The sequence below is a fragment of the Rhamphochromis sp. 'chilingali' genome, assembly GCF_963969265.1.
Source record: "Rhamphochromis sp. 'chilingali' genome assembly, chromosome: 4".
Lineage (NCBI taxonomy): Eukaryota > Metazoa > Chordata > Actinopteri > Cichliformes > Cichlidae > Rhamphochromis > Rhamphochromis sp. 'chilingali'.
The window spans coordinates 18112005-18124096 of NC_137948.1; the positions used below are offsets into that span (position 1 = coordinate 18112005).

A 12092-nucleotide genomic window follows, 5' to 3' on the forward strand; every position below is an offset into this window, starting at 1 on the left:
TATCACTTTGTACATGGTCCGGATAGCTTTTCTTCAATTCTTTAATTCTCAATCGCTTTTGCGCACGCGCAGGACTGGAACGTAAGCGTTTTCAACTCTGTGAAAACGACTGAAAACGCTAGTGTGGACGCGGAGCGCTTTCAGACGAAAAAGCCATTTTCAAATCTATCCGGGCTAGTGTGGATGTAGCCTAAATTGCTCCACTCCTATAGGTCTGAACGTCAGTGTGAATGGTTGCTTTGTGATTGGATTCTTCAACATATAGTGAAGTCCTGACAATTGTGAATTTCTAAACAGTGATGTCATGAAACTTCTACATCTGAACCATAGGGAAGCTGGTTCTCAAATTTGTTTCTACACAGCATTCAAATTCCGGAAACAGCTGTTTCGATGCTGAAAAACCCATGTAGGCTTACTTTCCCCCCCACACACATAAAGGTTGATTGGGATCTCATAATTTCTCTAACAATTTCTCATCTATAAACACAAAATTGATAATAGCATTGCTATATAAAAAGTGTTATCTTTACTATGGCAGGAATCAGAAATCTCTAAATGCAGCTGAGTCCTTATCTGATGAATAAATTGTGCAAATTTTAGGGTTAAAAAACCTTGTATTTCTACTTCTTGAAGTCCAACTATCAACTTAACATGGGTTTCTTCCCAATTTAAAAGATGAGGTCAAAAACGTTTGTAATTACACTTACTTGTCAGATGATGACACTATAACAGGTAGCCTTGGATTCAGGTAAGGTCTAAAATGGATTAGTGTTAAGAGTCAGGATTTATCAAGTAGAAAATGCATTTAAATTACTTTCACTCAATTTTCTTCTTCTTAAAGCTTTTCTGCACCTCTAAACACATGCTATTTGGAATACCTGATTTTCACTACACGATTATTGCGACAACACATTGCAGTATCTGTGGAAAATTTGAACTTTTTTAAAAGTGTGCCTTGTGCCTTGTGCTTTACGCTGGGAAGAGGGGGGAGGGGCGGTAGTTACACTCAGTAGCACAGGAACAGAGCCGGAGAGAAAGAGAGCCAGGGACAACAACGTCACATTAGAAAGGTATAGTAATCATCAGTGTTGGGACTAACGCGTTATTAAGTAACGCGTTACAGTAACTGATAGGTTTGTAGCTTGAACCTATTCGCTGGAACGTTGAAGGCAATATAATTACACAGCAAGCAAGACACGAAGTAGGCAAAGTTCTTCTTGTTACTCATGCATGAGGGAGACCTGCCTGGAGCCAAGTGTCGTTCCACCACTTGACCTCCATCAGACTCTCAGCCAGGTTCCCCATAGCACTCCTTTTATTGTGGTTACATGAACATGCATAGGGTCATTAACATATGACGTCTACATACAAACAAAGAGTACCTTGCCTGTGTGTGTGTGTGTGTGTGTGTGTGTGTGTGTGTGTGTGTGTGTGTGTGTGTGTGTGTGTGTGTGTGTGTGTGTGGTCCTGCTGATCAAAGGCTCATATAACATGAAAGCACAAAAGGTACATCCTTGGTCAGGAAGAGGGTAGTCTCCCCCTCACCCTAGATGGTTCACCCTAGATAACACGGTGAGGAAGTCCAGCAGTTCATCTAAACAAAAAGCACTTAGACTAGAACAGACGTAGCTACGTTAATCCTACTGTAAAACAATAAGACAAGGTACGACCTCTCTCGTGCTCCCAGAGTGCTCTCTAATGCACACAAAGTTTGCAGACTATCAAGGATCAAACCTCTACCAATCTACAACTAATTATAAAACTCTAAGCATATATAAGTAGATATTTCTAAGCATAAATGACAATCAACAATACAAAACCTAACAGTAACTACGTTATTATTGTGGTAACGAGCACAGTAACTAGTTATTATGCCAAAACCGGGAACGCGTTACTCGTTACTGGGATTTAGATAGGCTCGTTATTCGTTACTTCATGTGGTGGCTATCGCGGAGCTTCCACAGATTCAATAACATTAGCAAGTGGTGGAGGCCAGCAGGTGGATGAAGGAAAAGGGAGCCAAGAGGAGAGACCCGAAGCGGCCGCTGGTCCGAGAGTGTCAGGTGAACTGAACTTCAGGTAAGAAGTTATAACCTGCAGTCCATCTGGGTCAGATATAAACCAAGTTTAGGTGGAGTTTATTTTCGTTATGCTGACTTTTTCGTACTGCGTGCTAGCTAGCATGACGGAGTTTCTATACAGCTGGGTGGGTGCTATGTTACTGATGTTGAACTTTATTTTGTTCATAAGGTTAATTATTAGAGTTGCCAAGCATCCAGTAAAAAACGGAATCGTCTCGTATTCAGAGAAAATATTACGCGTTTCGTATTGAGGTGAAAAAGAACATTTTGTCCCGGACTTCAGCTACAATGAAAAAGACACAAAGCTGGAGTTATTCTGTGTTTACGCTGCACAGCTGCCTCTTCTTCTCTCATCCTCTCACCCTCCCTCTCCTGTTTCTACTTCAATCATGAAACTGATCAATGATCAGCTGATCGGCTTTTCTCTCTTGTTTATTTGTCGCTCACTTTGCGCCAGAAAGAGGAAACCAGCGGATGTCGCGGTTGTCACGGTTTGCCAGGGCAAGCCGTGTGGAGTTGGAGAAAGGACCCAAAAGGCGGCAGCTCTGGTGCAGGTGAGTATTTATTTACAGGAGTGGGTACAAACAGCAATGGTGGGTGAACATGAAACCGGAAACCTAAACTGGGTAAACTAACAACACAAACCAGAAACGAAGATGCAGGGAGATCCGAGGAAATACACATGGAGAGATGCAGGGAGACCGAGGGGAAACAACACAGACGAACCAGCAACTAACCACGAAAACAACAGCAGCACTTTTAAGCTTGATCAGTGTGATATTATTCTGTTATTATATGTTACCTTATATATGTAATCAAAGTAGTTGAATTAGAATACTGCTGTAGATCATATTATACCCTTTAAAATAGAGTGTGTGATCTGTATGTAGTTTAGTTCTCATTATACTTTTGAGTTAACAGAACATATTCACATATTAGTTCATTAGATAAATGTGCATCACTCTGTATCCTTGATCTGCTGGGAATGTGTTACACTGTTTTCTTGACATGCTTAATTGTTGAATCATGAAGAGAAGGTTGTAAGCAGGAGACTCTGTGTCTAAAGACAGGGGAGATAGACAGACCACATTCCACACCCCCACCTTACAGAAAGCAGAGAAACAACTGCCGAGGTCATAACTTAGGCGCTGTAACAGAGAAAAAATGTGATGTTTTGGCTTTTACGACTAGCTGGGGGCCACTAGAGACTATAAAAAGCTGAGCAACCCGTCACCATTTTGAGACATGTGCCTGACCCTCTGGTAGCATCTCTCCCGTCCGGACGTTGTAATGCTCTTATTGTTGAATTGTATGGAAATAAATGATTGTTGATTGAGCATTTATACACCGAGTATTGTCCCTCCTTCAGCCCAAAGATTCAAAGAACTGCATGTTTTCAACAACTTGGTGCCGTGTGACCCGGATCTTTGGTGTGCTGAGGAGGTGTAGATTTGACCTTTGGTGAGATCGTGAGGCGAGGTGAACAGAGGACCGGTCCAAAAATAAAAAGGTAAGCACAGCCTGTTGTATTATAAATACCAAATGTGCATATTGGGCTTTCCAAATTAATCTGTTCGCTGAGTCACATGTATTTTCACAGTAAATTTGTCGGTGTCTGGTTTTTGGCGCAAGATACTAACAACATAAGTTGAGGCTGAATTCCAGTGTGTTAAATAAACTGCTTCTACCGAGATACTAATAACATACTACGTTGGTCTAGATTGCAGTAATCTGCCTCTACCGAGATACTAATAACATACTACGTTGGACTAGAGTGCAGCCACTTTACCTTCCACATTTAATTTTGTCTAATACTGGCTTCTGTAGCAATAATACGTTAGAATTTATTCTGAAGACGCGGCCATAAGTTCAGTACATTGAAGTCGAGGTTTGTTTATTTTGTTTATGGTGTCAGTGACGTCCTGGCTTTTGCCGGCTATGAAATAGAAGTTGATTTAAGGACAAGCAGATACTGGCTTCACGGTGCAGTTGGACGCTGGCAACGCGAGAGCGAAACACGTCCGTAGGTTTGGTTTATGATACGGCGTGTTCCGGTGGTGCGGCCATGAAGTGCAGTAGTGGTTGGTGCTAGTTTTAGTACATTGGATAGAGGTTTTGACGGTGGTTTGTGGCGTCAGTCGAGTATAAAGGGCTGCGGCCATAATACAAAGTAAAAATTTAAGTAAATAGCAACACCTGGTTTATGATGTCAGGTATAACTTCGGGGATGCAAGCATCACTTTTATGATGCGACTTTGCCCCGTGGTGGCGGTCATAATCGCAGAGAAAGGGGTATTTTGGTCTATGGTGCAGTGTGCTTTAAGAAGATCTAATAGTTGAGCTCAGAGGTTTCTGTGTAAAATTCCCGCTGAGGAAAAGTGTTGTGTGTGAGTGTCAAAGCGCGCTCTGGGTGAGAGAGTGTGTGAAGCTGCGAGGCGCGCTCTGGGTGCTGTCTTGTGGGTAAAGCGCGCACTGAGTGAGAGTGTGAGTGAGGCGCGCTCTGAGTGTTTTTTGTGTGGAGTGTGAAGCGTGAACACAGTGACAGTGACGGTTGATGTGTTTGATTAGGAGGACATTAGAGCAAATACACATTTTAGGATCAAAGGTTGATGCCTAGTGTACCTGTGGAACATTTTGCCCTAGGAGTGGCGACCCTCCTGTCCGTGGACGCGTGGCCAGGACCGGCGTTGTCCGGGTGCCGAGGTGGTGACTTGGGGAGGTGAGGGCCCCCGCATAGCTACGGAAATAACACTGGAACGGCCGTGTAATCACGGGTTCACATTTATTTCCGGACTAGAACAAGACACATTTTGCGAACAAACGTTGAGTCTAGATTAGTAATGAAATAAAAAGGTTGAATTCCTCGTTTCAGTGGTTGAAATTGTTGTGTGCCTGTCCCCTGACGAGTGTGAAATTAAAATAAAGAGGGAATTTGGAGCCACATAGAGATGGACGGGCATAATTGGGTGTATTACTCTGTGGTGTAATAAAAATAAAAAGGAGAGATAGTAAGAGGTGTGCAGTGGAGAATTATGGAGGAGTACAGAGAGGAATGTGTTGGGAGACTGGCGTACAGTTTACGCTGTCAAGGTAGGCGGGTTGCCTGCTTATCGGTTTAAAAGTGATGAAAATGAAATTAAAATAAATCTCTTAGTGTGTTAATACAGGAAGCTGCGGACCTGGACCAACTGCCCCCACAAGCACAGCGGCCGAAGCAAAATTATAGGTAATGGGAACCACACCCAGCACGAATCAGCAGCTGTGAAAAAGACAGCAGCGAGGAGAGAATTAGAGGAGAAATTAAGAGAAGTTTTAACACATAAAATTGGGGCCAACGGACTTGTGGAGGTTGGGAAGGCGTCCGGAGCATCACAACAAAAAGGCGAAACAAAAACACACACAAGCAGAGAAATCTGAGAGAAAGGCTCCTTTTAAGGTAACGCCTAGTTTGAGAAAAGATAAAATTAACCTGCTTTTATACAAATGCACATACACGCAATGAAGAAACAGCTTACACTCATGAACACGTGAAGATTTTCCAGCAAGGTTAAAGAAAAATTAACATACTTAAATGATGAAGTCTATACATTACTGACAAAGAAACCCTCTGGGTTGCAGGACAACAATTTAACTAAAAAAGAAAAAAAAAAAAAGGAACACTGGTCTAACCAACCAGGCAAGACACAACAAATTTAGTGGTTAAAAGATTCAAATTGTGACATGTTTTCTGTTGATTGATTAATAAAAGTGATTACTGAATGAAAGAAAGTTCCTTTTTTGGGCTTTTAAACATGATCTTAAGAATTTTAACATATACCGGTGTTGTCCTGTCAACTTGGTGGGTTAGGAGTTGATTATATCGGGAGACAAAAAACAAAAAAAAAGGGGGAGAGAAGGCTGACACAGGGCCTGGCCCCATTGTCTCCCCTCTGAATAACACAGCCAACACAACATCATTTTCCTGTTCGTTTGTTTTTGTTTTTGTTTTTTGTTTGTTTTTGTTTTGTTTTGTTTTTGTTTTTTCTATACATATTTAATTACAGGCTGCTTTGCCGGCCCTGAAAGCCGAGGCTGACTGGACTCCTGCTCTCCCCCATACGTGACACTGACCAAATGCTGCAACAGCTGGACCCACAACAACGACCTGAGAATGTCAACAGACCTGCAGGAATGTGATCTCATGCAGCCGAGACGGAGAGCACTAAACCTAAGGCCCGTTTCACTACACGGGGGAAAATTCCCAGACTGCGTCAGCTGACAGAGCTGTGACGAGACGCCCGCCAAGCCCGAATGACAAGTAAGGCCGAGCGAAAGAATGCTGACCTTGATAACTTTGCATTCACACTGTGCAGGACAGTGATGGACCAACACGGATGATCGGGTGGCGAAAAAGGGCGTGACCGAGACAAGAGGAGTAACTGAGGACAGAAGGCACCTCAGAATGGACAAAAACACAGAAGAAGATGCAGGTTTTACCTGCGGTGAACATCGACACTGGAGAAAGGACCGCCCCAATTGGGGTCAGAACCAGGACGGACTGAATTTTGAGCAGCAGCAGCAGCAGCAATGGTCGCAAACAAACTGAAAAAGGAGGGGGGGGCAGGACCCCAGGGCATGCTTCAGGCCGTGGTTTACCCAGAACACCAGAACAGGAAAGTGATGAACACAAACACCCACACAAACACACACATCTACATGCACTGACTCAGAATGAAGAGAAACAAACACACACACACACACACACACACACACACACACACACACACACACACACACACACACACACACACACACACGGGAATGTTGATTCACTGAGAAGTGATGCACACACATACACATGCACACGCTTGTGCAATAAAGAGTGATCCACACGCACACACACATACACGCTGATGCAATGAAGAATGCTTTGCTTATGCTGATATGCAAAATGCTGCACACAAACATCCCAATGCATAATTTTTATGAGGAGCCATTGATTACTTAGAATGTGTTATATGTCACCTAGAAGGCATTTATGTAGATTTTAGGAATAAGCTCTAAAACGGTTTGGTTATGAAAACAATGTCTGTGCGTGATGTCTGTTTATGGCTCAAGGCCTTGACTGAATTCTTTGCTGTGCTTCACACAGCCCTGATGAGGAACAGTGGCACAGAGTGAAATTGATGAATTAATAGTGTAAGTTTAGGTTGGAGTACGGCATTTTCTGTGATTGAGTTTTAATTCAAGGAGGAACAAAAGGTGTTACGGCACCTGAGGTTCTCATTCCCACACAATATTGTCCCGGCAGGAAGCAAAATGTTCCTGTGAATTTCTGGTTGATTGTTTGGTTTTGCTTAGCGCTAGCTTGATTTTATCAGTGAGCTTTGGCTTGGGTTCTGTCTCGTAAGCGAGAGAGGGATAGTTTTATGCTTGGACATGTCTGCAACGGGCCCTAGTTTGTGTTATTGTTGTTAGTGTTTTGTTGGTTATGTCTGTTTTCGTTTTTGTTACAGTGCACTGGAGAAAAAAACATCTGAGAGGTGTGATCCACCGGTGGTGATATGTTGATATTTTGTGAGTTTATGATTTAACAATCAGCTCTTTGAACCAGGCCTGAAAGATTGAAATTTAAAGCGCTATAAAATATTATTACTGTAAACAGTTGCAAAGTGTGCTTCTCCATGATTGTAATTGGCTTGGGAGAAATTCACTTATAGGGAACACTGATCTAAAAGGATTGCACCGAGTCAATCCGGCCCAAAAAACAACAAGGAATTGTTTTCCTTTAAAATGATGACGTCATCTTGCTGGTGATGGAGGCTCGAATAGGTTGCGCGGGAGACTCCATTATCAGCAACATCTGGTATGAATGTGTAGGGAGGTATGCATGTGAATGGACTGTGATGGACTGACGACTAAAAGTTTTGACTGACTTGATACTGAGACAATGACTGCACCCACTTTAGGATTAGTAAATGCCAATAAACAATTCATAAACAATTCACCCAGCCGACAAGAGAAGGGTGGATGCTTCGCTTTGTTTTGTTTTGTTTTTTCAGGAGCAGGAGGATAAGAGAGACTGGAGGAGGAGACTCTAGCTTCACATAAGTATGAACTGCAGACTTAACACTGTGGTTGCTGATTTTGAGTTACTGATGTTTGCATTAAGAAAACTGTGCTATATTAGCTGTGTTTTGATTAAGGTATCATGTTATATTATTGGGAATGCCAAATGCTACAGTGGAGATAACTATTGATATCACTCATGACTGGAACATGTTATTATTAACCATAGCAGGCCACTGTAAAAAGTCAATTAAATTTTATAGAGGAAAATCGCCAAAATTGAACAATACCTATGAATGACTGGCCACATTCAGAATAGAGATATGCAATAATAAACATTGGTCCACATGATTTAGGTTCTCACTTGAAATAGTAAGTTATTAAATGTAGAATATAATCGACAGGGACATCTGATAGGATGTGGTACTGCAAAAGAACAAGAGCAAAGTAAATAAAGAAAATATTGTGTTTAGTTTGGATAAATTCAAATTAAAATGTACCATTACAAAAAGAATTGGTTAAAACTAATTAAAACTGATATAAAATTGAAAATCTGAAGTCGAAGCTAAATAAAAATAAAAACTTATGAAAATTGCAAAACTATTACGACCCTGGTGCAGAGATTGGCAAATCTGACCAGGAAACGTTATAAAATGGATTGTCAGGATAGTCAGCGTTAAAGCCACTTTTGACAGTCCATACTAGGATGGCATTGGACATCTTCGGGGCAGAAACGGGTTGGTGTGACCAAGGTGTGGTTTGGCTTGTTGTATGTACATTTCAAAATGTTACAGCTCTGGATGGACCAGTTACCAGGGCATGGAAGGATGACAGACTTTATTAAATATGGAGAAGGGAAATGTCCGGGATTGACGATCCTCAGTGATGACAAGGCTGGAGCAACGGTACTCGAGAGAAGAATTTCTGATACTTTCTGAGATATGATGTCACCAACCTTCTCTTTTAATTGTCTAGCTCCAATGAATTGACACATGGGAGTGTGTCAAAAAGGGGGAGTTGACTCCGAACATCAAACAATGGTTTTATGAACATCTTATGACGTTATTTCTGTGTTTAATAATTTAGCTATGGTAAAACTTAAGCGTATAATGTGTTAGACTTAGAAAGGGTTCACTAATTTTTATTTCTTTTACACACACATAGATTATGATTAGAATAAGTCCTGAACATAATATTTTAAACCAAATTTGAATCATTAGAAGAACAATGGATAACAATATTAGATTATCAAGGCTAGGGAGAGAGGTGTTTTGGTTTTCTGTCTCTTGCAGAGAAAGGAAGAGACACCAGACGGGGACACGGAGATGTGAGGACCCTTCACAGCAGAGACAGATGTAGGGACAGCCGAGACAGCAACTGGGGTCAAGTGTCATGACGTTTGGGCTCCTGGAGAAGATGGATCCCACAGACACAGCAATAACCATGAAGGGGTTGGCGAAAACCAGGAACACCAGACCAACGAGGTTCGAGAGGCTCTTGGCAAAAAGGGGGACACGCCGGTGAACCCAAAACACACAGATCCTTGTTTGAAATCGGGGCAGAATAACTGTGCAATGACTAAAGGGTGGTCTAACCCCGGAGGTCGAAGAAAGAAGCTGAGAATCACCCAACTGGAAGACACTGGTAGCTGCAGCAATAAAAATAAAGGTTAAAAGCTCCTTAGACAGAGGTTCTAGTCTAAGTACATTTGAAAGGTATAAGGGGGCATTAAAATGGGAGTGGAAAACTGGAGCACCAAAATAAAGCTGTGGGAAAATTGGGAATGATGGGAGTGTCATCTGTAACTGCTGTTATGGTTGTAAATCTAACTTTGCTTGCATCTGAACTGCGTGAACACAGAGGTCATCCCCCATATGGTCCACCCGTTAAAAGGGGACAGAGGGCCTCAGGATCAAGAAAACCTGGACCTTGCAACGCTGAAGTGCATGTTATTAGTGATCTCTTTAATGAGAGATCAAAAGAGGGTATTGTGATATTATTCTGTTATTATATGTTACCTTATATATGTAATCAAAGTAGTTGAATTAGAATACTGCTGTAGATCATATTATACCCTTTAAAATAGAGTGTGTGATCTGTATGTAGTTTAGTTCTCATTATACTTTTGAGTTAACAGAACATATTCACATATTAGTTCATTAGATAAATGTGCATCACTCTGTATCCTTGATCTGCTGGGAATGTGTTACACTGTTTTCTTGACATGCTTAATTGTTGAATCATGAAGAGAAGGTTGTAAGCAGGAGACTCTGTGTCTAAAGACAGGGGAGATAGACAGACCACATTCCACACCCCCACCTTACAGAAAGCAGAGAAACAACTGCCGAGGTCATAACTTAGGCGCTGTAACAGAGAAAAAATGTGATGTTTTGGCTTTTACGACTAGCTGGGGGCCACTAGAGACTATAAAAAGCTGAGCAACCCGTCACCATTTTGAGACATGTGCCTGACCCTCTGGTAGCATCTCTCCCGTCCGGACGTTGTAATGCTCTTATTGTTGAATTGTATGGAAATAAATGATTGTTGATTGAGCATTTATACACCGAGTATTGTCCCTCCTTCAGCCCAAAGATTCAAAGAACTGCATGTTTTCAACATCAGCTGTTGTTAGAATTTATTTAATATTAATTTCTAGTATCAGCTGATGTTTGCTGGAGCCACAGCTGTAAACCTGCTGGTCATGATATCGGTTTGAATATGTGATGAGAGGGAAACATGAAGATGAAACCAGGAGATGTCCTTCCTGAATCATCAGAGCTGTGATGGAGAAACAGACTTACCTTTTAGTTAACATGAATGAGTTGAAGGGAAGTTATGAACTGTTTCTGAGAGACAAATAACACCAGGATCCTTTTCTAAGTAGCTGACAGCTGGTAACTGTGCAGGGGCGGGTCTAGCAAAGTGTTGCCAGGGGTCCATGTAGGGCATTAAAAGGAAAAGGGGGGCACAAGAAAATACTTTCTTATTCTCATTTAAAATGTCTCACTTTTAAAAAAATAATTATCTGAGTCTTGCAACAAACAATTGATAGATTGATACATATATACCATCAGAACAGTGTACATCACTGTCACAACAGCGTTTATTTTCATTCAAAGGCTTTATGATTTTTCCTATAATGGTGGGCTGGTCTCTAGTCAAAATGCCCGGGACGATTTTTTTGTCCCAGTCCAGCTCTGTATGCAGCTCATCTGCAGTCTGGTGTTGCCTACATCTTCCTATTCAGAAGGCAGAATTTCCGAGTTCTGAGTACAATCAAAAGCACCACGACTGCAGTTTTTGTGTTGGATGTAAAAAGCAGGCTAGGATAGAATCAGGTGTGGGATTTCTCTCGTGGAAATGTGCACATTATTTTTTCCTTTCTATTGGTAGGTGGCACAGTGCACTTGTGGCATGTAAGCAAGCTAGAAGACTGGCAATCTTGCTGGGTATCCAGTTACGGAAGCAACACATTAACAAGAGAATTCTGAGTAAAACCAAAGTTACTTTCCCTAGTAACTAGTTACTCTGAAAGTAACGAGTAACTTGAAGTAACTGAGTTACTTTTGATAGAAGTAACTAGTAATGTAACTAAGTTACTAATTTAAAGTAACTTACCCAACACTGGTAATCATCCACAACTATTTTCAGTTGCAGATGATAAAGGATTCAGAAAGTTTATTCATGCAGGTCCATATGACAGAGAATATGCATGTTCTTTTTGTTTTCATATTATAATTTATATTTAATTGTGTTGTGGTTTGCAGTGTTTTGTGTTGTTTCACTTTAAATTTGTAAAAGGAAAAAGCTGAAAATTTAAATAGTTAAAAGTTGAAATGTAAATAGTTGATTTTTGTATTATATGATTTATTTATTACATTTTATGTGGAGTGAATAAATAAAAGTATATTTACGGTGGCCCCTACAGACAAAGCACATACAAACTTCAAATCGCGTACGAAC

General features: G+C 41.2%; 2 long non-coding RNA genes across 3 annotated transcripts; one reads left to right on the forward strand and one right to left on the reverse strand.

Annotated features, from left to right (window-relative positions):
• The first annotated feature begins 2852 nt into the window (after positions 1–2852).
• Positions 2853–6877, forward strand: LOC308395230. Of its 2 annotated transcripts, none has more exons than XR_013971353.1 (2): positions 2853–5463; positions 6125–6877. It is a non-coding gene; the product is annotated as an uncharacterized lncRNA (long non-coding RNA). The 2 variants fall into 2 exon arrangements; XR_013971354.1 differs by having other exon boundaries at positions 2853–5171.
• LOC308395231 lies at positions 5546–10710 on the reverse strand. The gene is made up of 2 exons (XR_013971355.1): positions 6816–10710; positions 5546–6772 (listed from the first exon to the last, which is right to left on the reverse strand). It is a non-coding gene; the product is annotated as an uncharacterized lncRNA (long non-coding RNA).
• Positions 10711–12092: the final 1382 nt, after the last annotated feature.